The 11,181-nt window shown below is 39.9% G+C and overlaps 1 pseudogene; it reads left to right on the top strand.

The window, feature by feature from the left end:
- Positions 1 to 749: 749 nt before the first annotated feature.
- LOC105553890 lies at positions 750 to 2,194 on the top strand (annotated as a pseudogene).
- The last annotated feature ends 8,987 nt before the right edge of the window (positions 2,195 to 11,181 follow it).

Here is an 11,181-nt window from a genome sequence, read left to right as displayed (position 1 = left end):
CTTTTATCCTAAATTTATTTAGCAAGTTTATGGTTTGGGGTTGCTATTTATAATTATCTTTATCAAACAGAATTGTTAGATAATGTCTGTATTGTATTTCATCAGATCAAATGAGAGCCTCTTTTATTGTTGCTGAATATAAGTTCTGAATATAGAAACTTGCCTTGAATGTTTGAGAGGAGGCCAGACTGAGAAACCTCCAGTGTGTACAAATAACTTTTATTTCGAGTCTTGGAGGATCCCCAGCCTTGCTATGTGTTGTATATTACCTTCTATACTGCCCACCCTGGGAGTATCTTGTGTCTAAACTCCTACTTCAGAGTTCCCCCCTCTCAAATGTGTCCTACAGACAAAGGGAATCAGTGATTCTCCTTCCTTCCCCTGTCTTCATGTGGATGTGAAGGTCCCTAGTTAGCTCAGGCTCTGCTTTCCTTTATCTCCAGCCACAGCCTCATACAAGCGACTCTTCTAGGAAAATTCACTGCATATCAAACAAACACCCCTCTAGGCTTCATTCTGAAGTAAACACTGCTGGGGTCAACAGCTGCTTATAGAGGATAGAGAGTGAGACCCAGATTACTCAAATAAAGTCTTTAATTTATTGCCCTGATGCCTGGCCCAGGGGCCCCTCCCACTCTTTGGTTTGTTCGATCTGAGCTTGATGTTTCTCTGCAGCTTCCTTAGAAAACTGCTATGATGGGTCGTCGGCAAAGCCTGAGACCTGCCCTCTCACTCTCCTCCCGGACAGCATGAGCTTCACCACTTGCTCCATCTTCTCCACCAAATACCAGTTCCCAGGCTCTGTCCAGGTGCCCAACTATGGCACCGGGCCGGTCAGCAGCATGGTCAGCGTCTATGCAGGCGCCAGGGGCTCTGGTTCCTGGATCTCTGTGTCCCACTCCACCAGCTTCCGGGGCGGCATGGGGTCCGGGGGCGTGGCCGCAGGGATGGCCAGGGGTCTGGCAGGAATGGGAGATCCAGAATGAGAAGGAGACAATATAAAGCCTGAATGACCGTCTGGCCTCCTACCTGGACAGAGTGAGGAGCCTGGAGACCAAGAACTGGTAGCTAGAGAGCAAAATCCGAGAGCACCTGGAGAAGAAGGGACTCCAGGTCAGAGACTGGAGTCATTACTTCAAGACAATCAAGGACCTGAGGGCTCAGATCTTCGCAAATACTGTGGGCAATGCCCGTATTGTTCTACAGATTGACAATGCCTGTCTTGCTGCTGATGACTTTAGAGTCAAGTATGAGACAGAGCTGGCCATGCACCAGTCTGTGGAGAGTGACATCCATGGGCTCTGCAAGGTGACTGATGACCAGTGTCACTTAGCTGCAGCTGGAGACAGAGATGGAGGCTCTCAAGGAGGAGTTGCTCTTCATGAAGAAGAAGCACAAAGAGGAAGTAAAAGGCCTACAAGCCCAGATTGCCAGCTCTGAGTTGACCATGGAGGTAGATGCCTCAAATCTCAGGACCTTGCCAAGATCATGGCAGACATCCGGACCCAATATGATGAGCTGACTCGAAAGAACTGAGAGGAGCTGGACAAGTGCTGGTCTCAGCAAATTGAGGAGAGCACCACAGTGGTCACCATGCAGTCCACCGAGGTTGGAGATGCTGAGTTGATGCTCACAGAGCTGAGACGTACAGTCCAGTCCATAGAGATGGACCTGAACTCCATGAGAAATCTGAAGGCCAGCTTGGAGAACAGCCTGAGGGAGGTGGAGGCCCACTACACCCTGCAGATGGAGCAGCTCAATGGGATTCTGCTGCACCTGGAGTCAGAGATGGCACAGAGCCGGGCAGAGGGACAACACCAGGTCCAGGAGTAGGAGGCCCTGCTGAACATCAAGGTCAAGCTGGAGGCTGAGAGCGCCACCTACCACTGCCTGCTTGAAGATGATGAGGACTCAATCTTGGTGATGCCCTGGACAGCAGCAACTCCATGCAAACCATCCAAAGACCACCAGCCACCAGACAATGGATAGCAAAAGGGTGTCTGAGACCAATGACACCAAAGTTCTAAGACATCAAGCCAGCAGAAGCAGGATACCCTTTGGGGAACAGGAAGTCAATAAAAAGTTCAGAGGTGAAAGGAAGGAAGGAAGGAAGGCAGGCAGGCAAGAAAACTGCTATGATGATGTGACACATGCTCCTGTTACAGCCTTTATTTTGCAGTTGTCCCTCTTCTGATTTCTGCAGCAAGGTGATTCTATCTGCCCTTTAGCTTCCAACAATCACTCAAAATTTATGGTCTGAGTCTATCTTTTAAAATCAGCGTGTATTATGGAATTGTCTACTAAAATGTTTGCTATCATTTCAATGCATTTCAATGCAATTTCTGTAATTTGAACAGGCATAGAAGGGGAGCTAGAGCATGTTTTGTTTCATAATTTTCATGAGTTGATTACACTGTACTTTAGAGCAAGTGTTCTTTGTTTACATGAGTGAACCCCATAAGAAAGTGATTCCCAGATGGCAGCATCAACATTTTAGCTGTCCCCACTGCCTGACACAGTTGCAGTGGAGAGATTGCATAAACAAGGACACAAACATCAAAAAACACAAGGGCCCATGGCAGAGAGAATTCTGAGTTTTGTGTTAATGGAAAACACTAATGGAAACTGTTGAAGAGAAGGGGAGAGAGAGGTGTTTGGAGAAATTGGTGGAAATGGAGGATGGAGAACGTTTTATGTGACATTGAGGTTGTTCTTCACTCTTTGCTGAGCTCCAGTACTCCTATTTGGATGAAAGAACAGAAGCTACAAAATTGCCAAGATTCTTTCTCTTCTACTCACTGCATGCTTCTATGAATTTGATACTGGAAATCAACAGACTTTACCAGACCATTGATCTCATAGTGCCTCCAGATTGAAGTCATATGGTTTGTGCTCATCCTAAAATAAGCAGAGGCAGGCTTTGGAAAAATTGTGAAAACTTATTATTTTTAAAATTTTTGTTGCTCTCTGTAATTTATGAGCAGATCTTCTTTCCCTCCAGACAGTTCTCCACTATAATTTTTGGTTTTTCTTTCTTTCAACCACCACATCTTAATGACTTACTCTGTAGCTAACTCTACAAATCTCTGATAAGGCATTAATTTATAAAGCAGGTGTTAGCTGATAAGGATTGAGGGCACATACTTTATACAGGTATCCACAATTTTTGAGGCAATATTTACCTTTTATTTTGTAAGACTTTTTTAGTTATAAGGAGAAAAATTAACACAAAAATCACATGGTAGAACAAATTTGCCATCTAATAAAAGCCTAATTTTTTTTTAGATCATTGGAGCCTCCTACAATGGCTTCATATTTTTCAGCCTGGCTACTACCTAAGTTAAACATTATTAACTGGATACTGCAGAGTCCTAAAACACTTAAAAAGATAAAATCATACTAGTAAAATGATATATAGTGATAATGATATTGGAGGACAGGCATACTGCTCAAATCTTTCTCTAATTACAGTCCATGCATGGACAGACAGCCACCTCTCTCTCACCTGCTATCAGGTTTCAGTCTACACAAAATTACAACTTTTAAAAATAGTCTTATACACCTAAAATGTGGCTTTTCTTCAGCTGACACTAAAATGACTCATTTCCTATTATGTATATATACACAGATGTCAAAATATTCCCACATATTTTGCTGGAGTGCCTTAATTTTAAATTTGAGCTAGAAAGTTCTAGGCTAAAGACTAGCCAACCTAAAATGTTTTTTAAAGATATGTATTAATTAGTTGATGGGTTATGTAGCATTAAACTTTGTTCTATATAAAGCAAATTTAAATAGACATAACCCTTTATTTCTAGCAATACACAATATAAGAGACATCTTGTTGATTCAGATCCAAATGCTTAAAAATAAAAAAAGTTTATCAGTTGAGTAAATAAATAATAATATTTAGCAGTTATATGCATGGGGAGAGTAGTTATTTACTAATATTGGCATTTCTCAAAATGAGGTTGCTAATATCAAGAGAAGTTTCTACAAAATTCCTAATCGTGGGTTTTCAATTTACTGACAGTTTAAAAAACAAGCTGCATATTTAGAATGACTAAAATTTACAGTCTGAGGCTCCCAAATATTGCAGAGAATGTAGAGTAACTGAAATTCACATATACTGCTAGAGGGAGTTAAAATGCTATAATCACTTTGGGAAACTATATGGCAGTATCTATTATACTAAAGCTTAACATATGTGTAGTCTATGTAATCAAATCTACTCTTAGGTATTTACATATTTCTTGCAGAAATGCAAACATTTATGCCTCAAAATACACTTTAAAGAAATTTATAACACCATTACTCATAATAGCCCCAAATTGGAAATGGCCCAAACTCCCATCGGCAGTAGAATAAATAGTGAAACAGTTATATAACTGAATCCTCCACAGCAATGAAAAAGAATGAACAACCTCTAGATGCTACAATGTGGATGCATCTCTCAATAAGTCAAATATAAAAGACAGACAAAGAAGAGTACATAGCGTATGCTTTATTTACATAAGGCTACAAAGCAAGCAAAACTAAGTATAATCAGAGTACTGATTACCTTTTCAAGGGGTCTATTGATGGGAGGTGAGTACAAGAAAGGCTTCTGGGGTACTTATATTATTCTATATCTTGATCTGGTGCTTTAATTACCTTCAGGAAGAAGGACCCACTGCCCAAGTCACGGCTGCATGGATATTGTTCTTCCACTCTGTTCCCTCTCAAGTTCACACCATTACAGTGCATACAGATGGTGCTTCATCCACATCCCTATGATTCCTATGCCCATCCCCAGCTTTTGTATTTGTACTTCTAACAGCTCACAATCTCAATCTTCAGGAGACCGTCCTTGGTTTACTACAGCCTTTTTGGCCGTACTTACCAGCAGGAAGTGCCAGGGAGTTTATGGCCACCACAGGGCAAGCTATGGCAAATGATTCCCTTTCCTCAAGCCAGGACAAACTCAGAAATGTAATTTCCTTTACACAACTCCCTGCAGGATGAGGCTGAGAAAGGGAGTTGACCTGAAATTAGTCCATGCTTAGCTACTTCCACTTCCCTGTTCTGCTTCCCTTAAGCCCCTACTGATTTTTCTTGAGAGCACTTCCTTAGCTTATCTCCTGCTCAAATGTTCTTGCATCAAAGTCAGCCTCTGAGACTCAGACTGAAAACAGCTATATTGGAAACCCAATTATCACATGGGTGTAGCTTTCTTTCCTTCACTACCCTTCAAAATACTTCAATCTACTTTCATTATTGCTCAGTCCCTCTTAGGAATTAAGCCTTCAAAGCCTTCCATTAATTAAATGAGTACACAATCTGGGAGGCATGACTCATGAATCATTTACCAGTTATTTGCACTTCAGCGAAATGCAATGGCAAGATTAGCAATGCAGTCATCCAACAAGACCCTCAGCCACCAGAAGAATCAACATTGGCTGATGAGTATGGGGTAAGGTGTGGTGTTCAGAAAAGTCCAAAGTACAAGCCTTGCCAGGAAAGAGGAGCTGAGTGGGGCATGGGAGACAGATTCCTAAGGCATGCAATGGGCATTATCAGAATTTGATTACTTGGGCATAAGAAGAAAAAAAAGAATACTTACAACAGAAACAGTTTTGAGCAGAGGACAACCTAACTTCACAAATTTTATCTAGGACTACCCATTAACTAATATTTAGTAATTTTATGTATAAACAATGGAACAAATGTCTGTTATGATTCAGTAAGTTAAAGGGACTCACAATATTTCTAAATGGTTGAGAATGGGTAAATTACTACCTGTCCCAGAAGAAACTGAGATGGCTTCATGAATTGAATGGAATTTCAAGGGCTTGTTTGGTAAGAGCAATTTTTTTTTTCTTTTTTTGAGACAGAGTCTCACTCTGTCACCCAGGTTGAAGTGCAGTGGCACTACCTCGGCTCACCGCAACCTCCACCTCCTGGGATCAAGCAATTCTGCCTCAGCCTCCCAGGTAGCTGGGATTACAGGTGTGTACCACCATGCCTGGCTAATTTTGTATTTTTGGTAGAGACAGGGCTTCATCATTTTGACCAGGCTGTTCTCGAACTCCTGACCTCAGATAATCCACCCACCTCAGCCTCCCAGAGTGGTGGGATTACAGGCATGAGCCACTGTGCCCAGCCTGAGTTAGCACAATTATCCAGTGGCAAAGCACATGCATACTTATTTAAATTAAAACAGCTGATGAAATTTTTCTTCCTCAAATCAATTTTAAGGTTTAACAGCGTGAACAGCTCATGGTATGAGCTTTAGAATTAATTACAGAGTGACTCAACAAACATAAAATTACGTAACATTTCAGATGGAAATTTCAAAATAATATATTTTAAATCTATACTTCACAATTTCAATTTACTTACAATATCTAAAATAAATTTAAACTGCCATTTTTTAAACACATGCAAAAGTATGTTAAATATTACATGACTGACTTAATTGGAGCGAATGGTAATCAAAATTACCAAAAGAAACTGTAACATGAAGGATATGAACAGATACTTTTCAAAAGAAGTCATTTATGTGGCCAAAAAAAATATGAAAAAATGCTCATCATCACTGGTCATCAGAGAAAAGCAAATCAAAACCACAATGAGATACCATCTCACGCCAGTTAGAATGGCGATCATTAAAAAGTCAAGAAACAACAAATGCTGGAGAGGATGTGGAGAAACAGGAATGCTTTTACACTGTTGGTGGGAGTGTAAATTAGTTCAACCATTGTGGAAGACAGTGTGGCAATTCCTCAAGGATCTAGAACCAGACATACCATTTGACCCAGCAATCCCATTACTGGGTATATACCTAAAGGATTATAAATCATTCTACTATAAAGACATATGCACATGTATGTTTATTGCAACACTGTTCACAATAGCAAAGACTTGGAACCAACCCAAATGCCCATCATGATAGACTGGATAAAGAAAATGTGGCACATATGCACCAGGGAATACTATGCAGCCATAAAAAGAATGAGTTCATGTCATTTGCAGGGACATGGATGAAGCTGGAAACCATCATTCTCAGCAAACTAACACAAGAACAGAAAATCAAACACCGCATGTTCTCACTCTTAAGCGGGAGTTGAACAGTGAGAACATATGGGCACAGGGAGGGGAACTTCACATACCAAGCCTATCAGCAAGGGTGGTAGAGGGGAGGTGGGGAGGAGATAGGGAAGGGATAGCATTAGGAGAAATACCTAATGTAAATGACGGGTTGATGGGTGCAGCAAACCACCATGGCATGTGTATACCTATGTAACAAACCTGCACAACTTAATAAAAAAAGAAACTGTAACACAAAATGAGATGAATAAAAATTAAAACAGTATATAATATTAAAACATACATAGACAAAAGACTAGACCAAAGCACACTAACATTTCAATGGCGCTTATCTCTGTGTTCTAGAATTGAAGATCATTTTATTTACTTCTTAATAATCAAGAAAAGTGTTAGTTATGAAAAAGATAGTGTATAAGGCCCTCCCACTAATTTAAATTTTCTCCAAAAAAGGGCTTAGTAGACAAATGTTACTTTAGAATAGACAAGTTTTGAAAGTGTATTATTATCAAGGCTTGTATGAATTGAGGTGGAGACATTTACTTTGATCTCTTTGAATTACCACATATTGTCTAGAAAACATTCTGAAATAGAAAGCCTCCCGGACTCTAATGGAACAGTTTTTGTTGGTAGTGATGAGATAAAACAATCAGACATTTCAGTAACATCTATTTCCTTGATTGACAAAAATCAAAAGGGAAAGGATAATTACATTTAAACACACGCGCATGGCCTTTACCTGGTGGAAAAAAAATTGTATTTGTGTCTGTCTCCCTTAAGTAATTGTTCAGTGGTCCCCTTTCAAGTTATAAATGCCAACCAATTTGAAAGCATGGTAAACAGGAAAGAAATATGGAAACAAATTTCATAGGAAATGTACAGCTGATGAAAACAGGAATCTGTTTTCAAGGGAGTTTTCAAATATCAAGTTTCCATCACATTGAAAGGTATTAGTTGTGACTCAGAAGGATGCTTTATTTCAGATTTGGCATTTCCTGTGAGTCACACCTTTTATCTGAGCATCTTAGAATATTTCATAAACACGAACCTCAATAACATCTGTATTATTCTCTTTGTTTTATAAATGGACTAATAAGTCATCAAAGAGCTTATAAAGTTGACAGAGGTCACCTAGGATGAGACTGATTTTTCTATCAGCACCTTTCCCCGTGACAGCCCTCAATTAGGATTTGAGAACTCCACAGCTCCTGTCCTAGCCATTTTGAAACATGAAACCCATGTCTTTTAACTTTTTAAAATATGCATGTATGGAGACATGCCTAGGGAAAAAAATAATCTCTTTAAACACATACATACTGCTACATATCATCTATCTATTCATATAGATTGGAAGATATCATACAAAGGGTTCATAACCAGTAAATGGCAATAAAATGATAACTGCCACAGCCCAGCTCCTGATCACAGATGTCTGCTTCTGTTTAGGCAGCGAAAAATATAATGGGGAAGTCTGTAGGAAATAAATAGAAATGTTTGGAATTTTTTCCTAACCTTTTGTCAGTTGTGATGATTCTGACGTCTCTTAACTCTTGATCAGATATCAGAGGTTTCTGAAGTTTCTTGTTTCGTGGCTCTCTTAGGTCTCGGTACATTTTTCACTGTGTCCTTAGGCCAAAAGGAGTACCTAGCCGTCCAAAGTGTAAAGTAACAGTTAAATCCCAATTTACCAAGAGTAATTGGCATGATGTCCGACAGATGGCGCTGTGCTTCCCCTCGAAAATTTAAATTATTCGGCGGTGCTCCTAGACTTCACTGCTGGAGGGGGTGGGGGAATGTATGTGGAGGTCGAGGTGGTGGGGCAGTATGTGCGTGCGTGTGTGTGTGTGTGTGTGTGTGTGGTGGGGCAGTATGTGCGTGTGTGTGCGTGTGTGTGTGTGTGGCGGCGGGCGGTTAGTCGGTGGGAGGGCGCGAGGAAAGGGGTCCCTGCCTGGCCACCTGAATTCAGTTTGTAAACCACAGCTGTAGATCATGCATAAATTAGGTGAAGTTGGAGGAAGAACTGGTCTTGGTAGAAAGAATTTGAAAACAGATGAAAGAGATTTCATGGAGGTGCCTTTCTCTTGTTTGAGAAACACCAGAAAGTTATCTGGTTCTAATAAAAAGGTCTATTGGTGTCCTTTAACTCTAATTACTATGGTGCTTGCCCCAATGAAGAGGGAAAGGAGCTGTCTCTTCTACTTGTCACACATGGGAAGCCTTTGCCAAGCTTTAGCTATCTCCCTTCAGACAAAAGCCTCCAAAATTACAAAAGCACTAAGTTGTTTTGTTTGACTTAATCTTTTACTGTTTCGTTGTCTATAAATCCTTCTCCAATCCACATAGTCTTAAAGATAACAATATGAATAAAATTAATTTCTGCTTGCATCTGAATCACACCAAAAGAAATACACAGATTTTTGTACATAAAGTAACTTTGGGACAGTCAGACTTATAAGAATAAATGAAATTTGTTTTCTGGAACATTGAAGAGATACCCAGAAGAAATAGGCAGCCTTCTGACCAACTGGTATTAAACTTTGATAACAAATCTGTGTGCTAGTCAGTTGGATAAGAGCAGCTGCATGTATTAGGATGCCCTGGACAGAAGAAATAGTGACTTTAAATGAATCTGCTGGTGAGAATTTGTAAGAGTAGAATCCTTATTTTTTGTTGGTTTGAAGTTAGAAGAGTAGAATCCTTGTTTTTGTGTGTGTGTTTGTATTTGAGAGAAGGTTTCACCCTGTCACCTATCCTGGAGTGCAGTGGTGTGATCACTGCTCACTTCAGCCCTGACCTCCCAGGCTCAAGCAATCCCTCAAGCAATCCTCATGCTTCAGCCACCTGAGTAGCCGGGACTACAGGTGGGCAACACCATGCCAGGATAAATTTTTAATTCTTTTGTAAAGACAGGGTCTTGCTATATTGACCAAGATGGTTTCAAATTCCTGGCCCCAAGCAATCCTCCTACCCCAGCCTCCCACGGTGCTGGGATTACAAGCATGAGCCATCACACCCGGCAAGAGTAGAATCCTTTAAATTGCAGGTCTTGATTTGCTGTGGAACTGTTTCTCCTGCAGGCAACTCCATGAGGCATGTATTTGGGAGAAGAACAGCAGGAATTTGTCATTTATTTATTTATTTATTTATTTATTATCAATGATTAGTCTCCTAAGCCATACCAGGAATGCCAGAGAGTTTCTGATGAGAGTAAAATACTTTATTCAGAGATAAAAGCTTTTTTCCAGAACTGTAAGTGGAGTGTCTGCTAAGTGCCAGTCACTGTCTAGGTTAAGGAGAAGATTGGGGCCATGGTAGGGGATGAACTAGGATGACTCTTGCTGTCACTGAACTTAGCCTAGTGGTTAAGAACAACAGGAGATTTTTACATCTCAGAGGAAACAAAGATATCAAGGAAATTCACTTTACTCTCTTACCTTAATTTACTCTTTTTAAATGAGAGGTCTGGAATACATGATCTCTAAGCCCTAATGCTCTGATTCTAGCACCATACAAAGTTCACTTCAAAGTCAGTGAAAGAGCTGCAGCAACATAAATAGACCTCAGGGTATAAACACTATGTAATCCAAAGGGAAAATAAAGATGACAGACTACATGTTTTAAAATAAACTCACTGTGGTTTTTAATTCTCATTTCCAACCTTGAGTTTTATGAGTATTGATTTCCTAAGAAAGCCTACAACTGCTGCCTTCCTTAAGTACCTTTATATTCATTTTAAATAAGGCCATTAAAAATTTTCAGGCCTAGTACATATAATTTTCAGTTTAAATGTTCTCTTACCCTCACTTAGAGGACCTTTCTATGTAACTAAAATGAAAGGCTTAATTTTGGACACATACAAAATTAAGTTTGACATCTACTGAGCATTTATAAGAATACCTTGCTTTGCTTAAAAAAAAAAATCTTCCCAGTGAAGTACTTCAAACAGTGATATAACATGTCACTAACAACACAATGGGGAGGGCAAACTGAGGGACAGAGACATGACATTTGTAATTTGCTTAAGGTCACATAGTTACTTTATAATTCTGTATCATATTCATCTTATTTTATTTATCCCCCACTGTGGTACTATGG

Source organism: Mandrillus leucophaeus, unplaced genomic scaffold, assembly GCF_000951045.1.
Source record: "Mandrillus leucophaeus isolate KB7577 unplaced genomic scaffold, Mleu.le_1.0 Scaffold614, whole genome shotgun sequence".
Lineage (NCBI taxonomy): Eukaryota > Metazoa > Chordata > Mammalia > Primates > Cercopithecidae > Mandrillus > Mandrillus leucophaeus.
The sequence above is the reverse complement of the archived record's forward strand: the minus strand, read 5'-3'. Positions and strand labels throughout refer to the sequence as shown.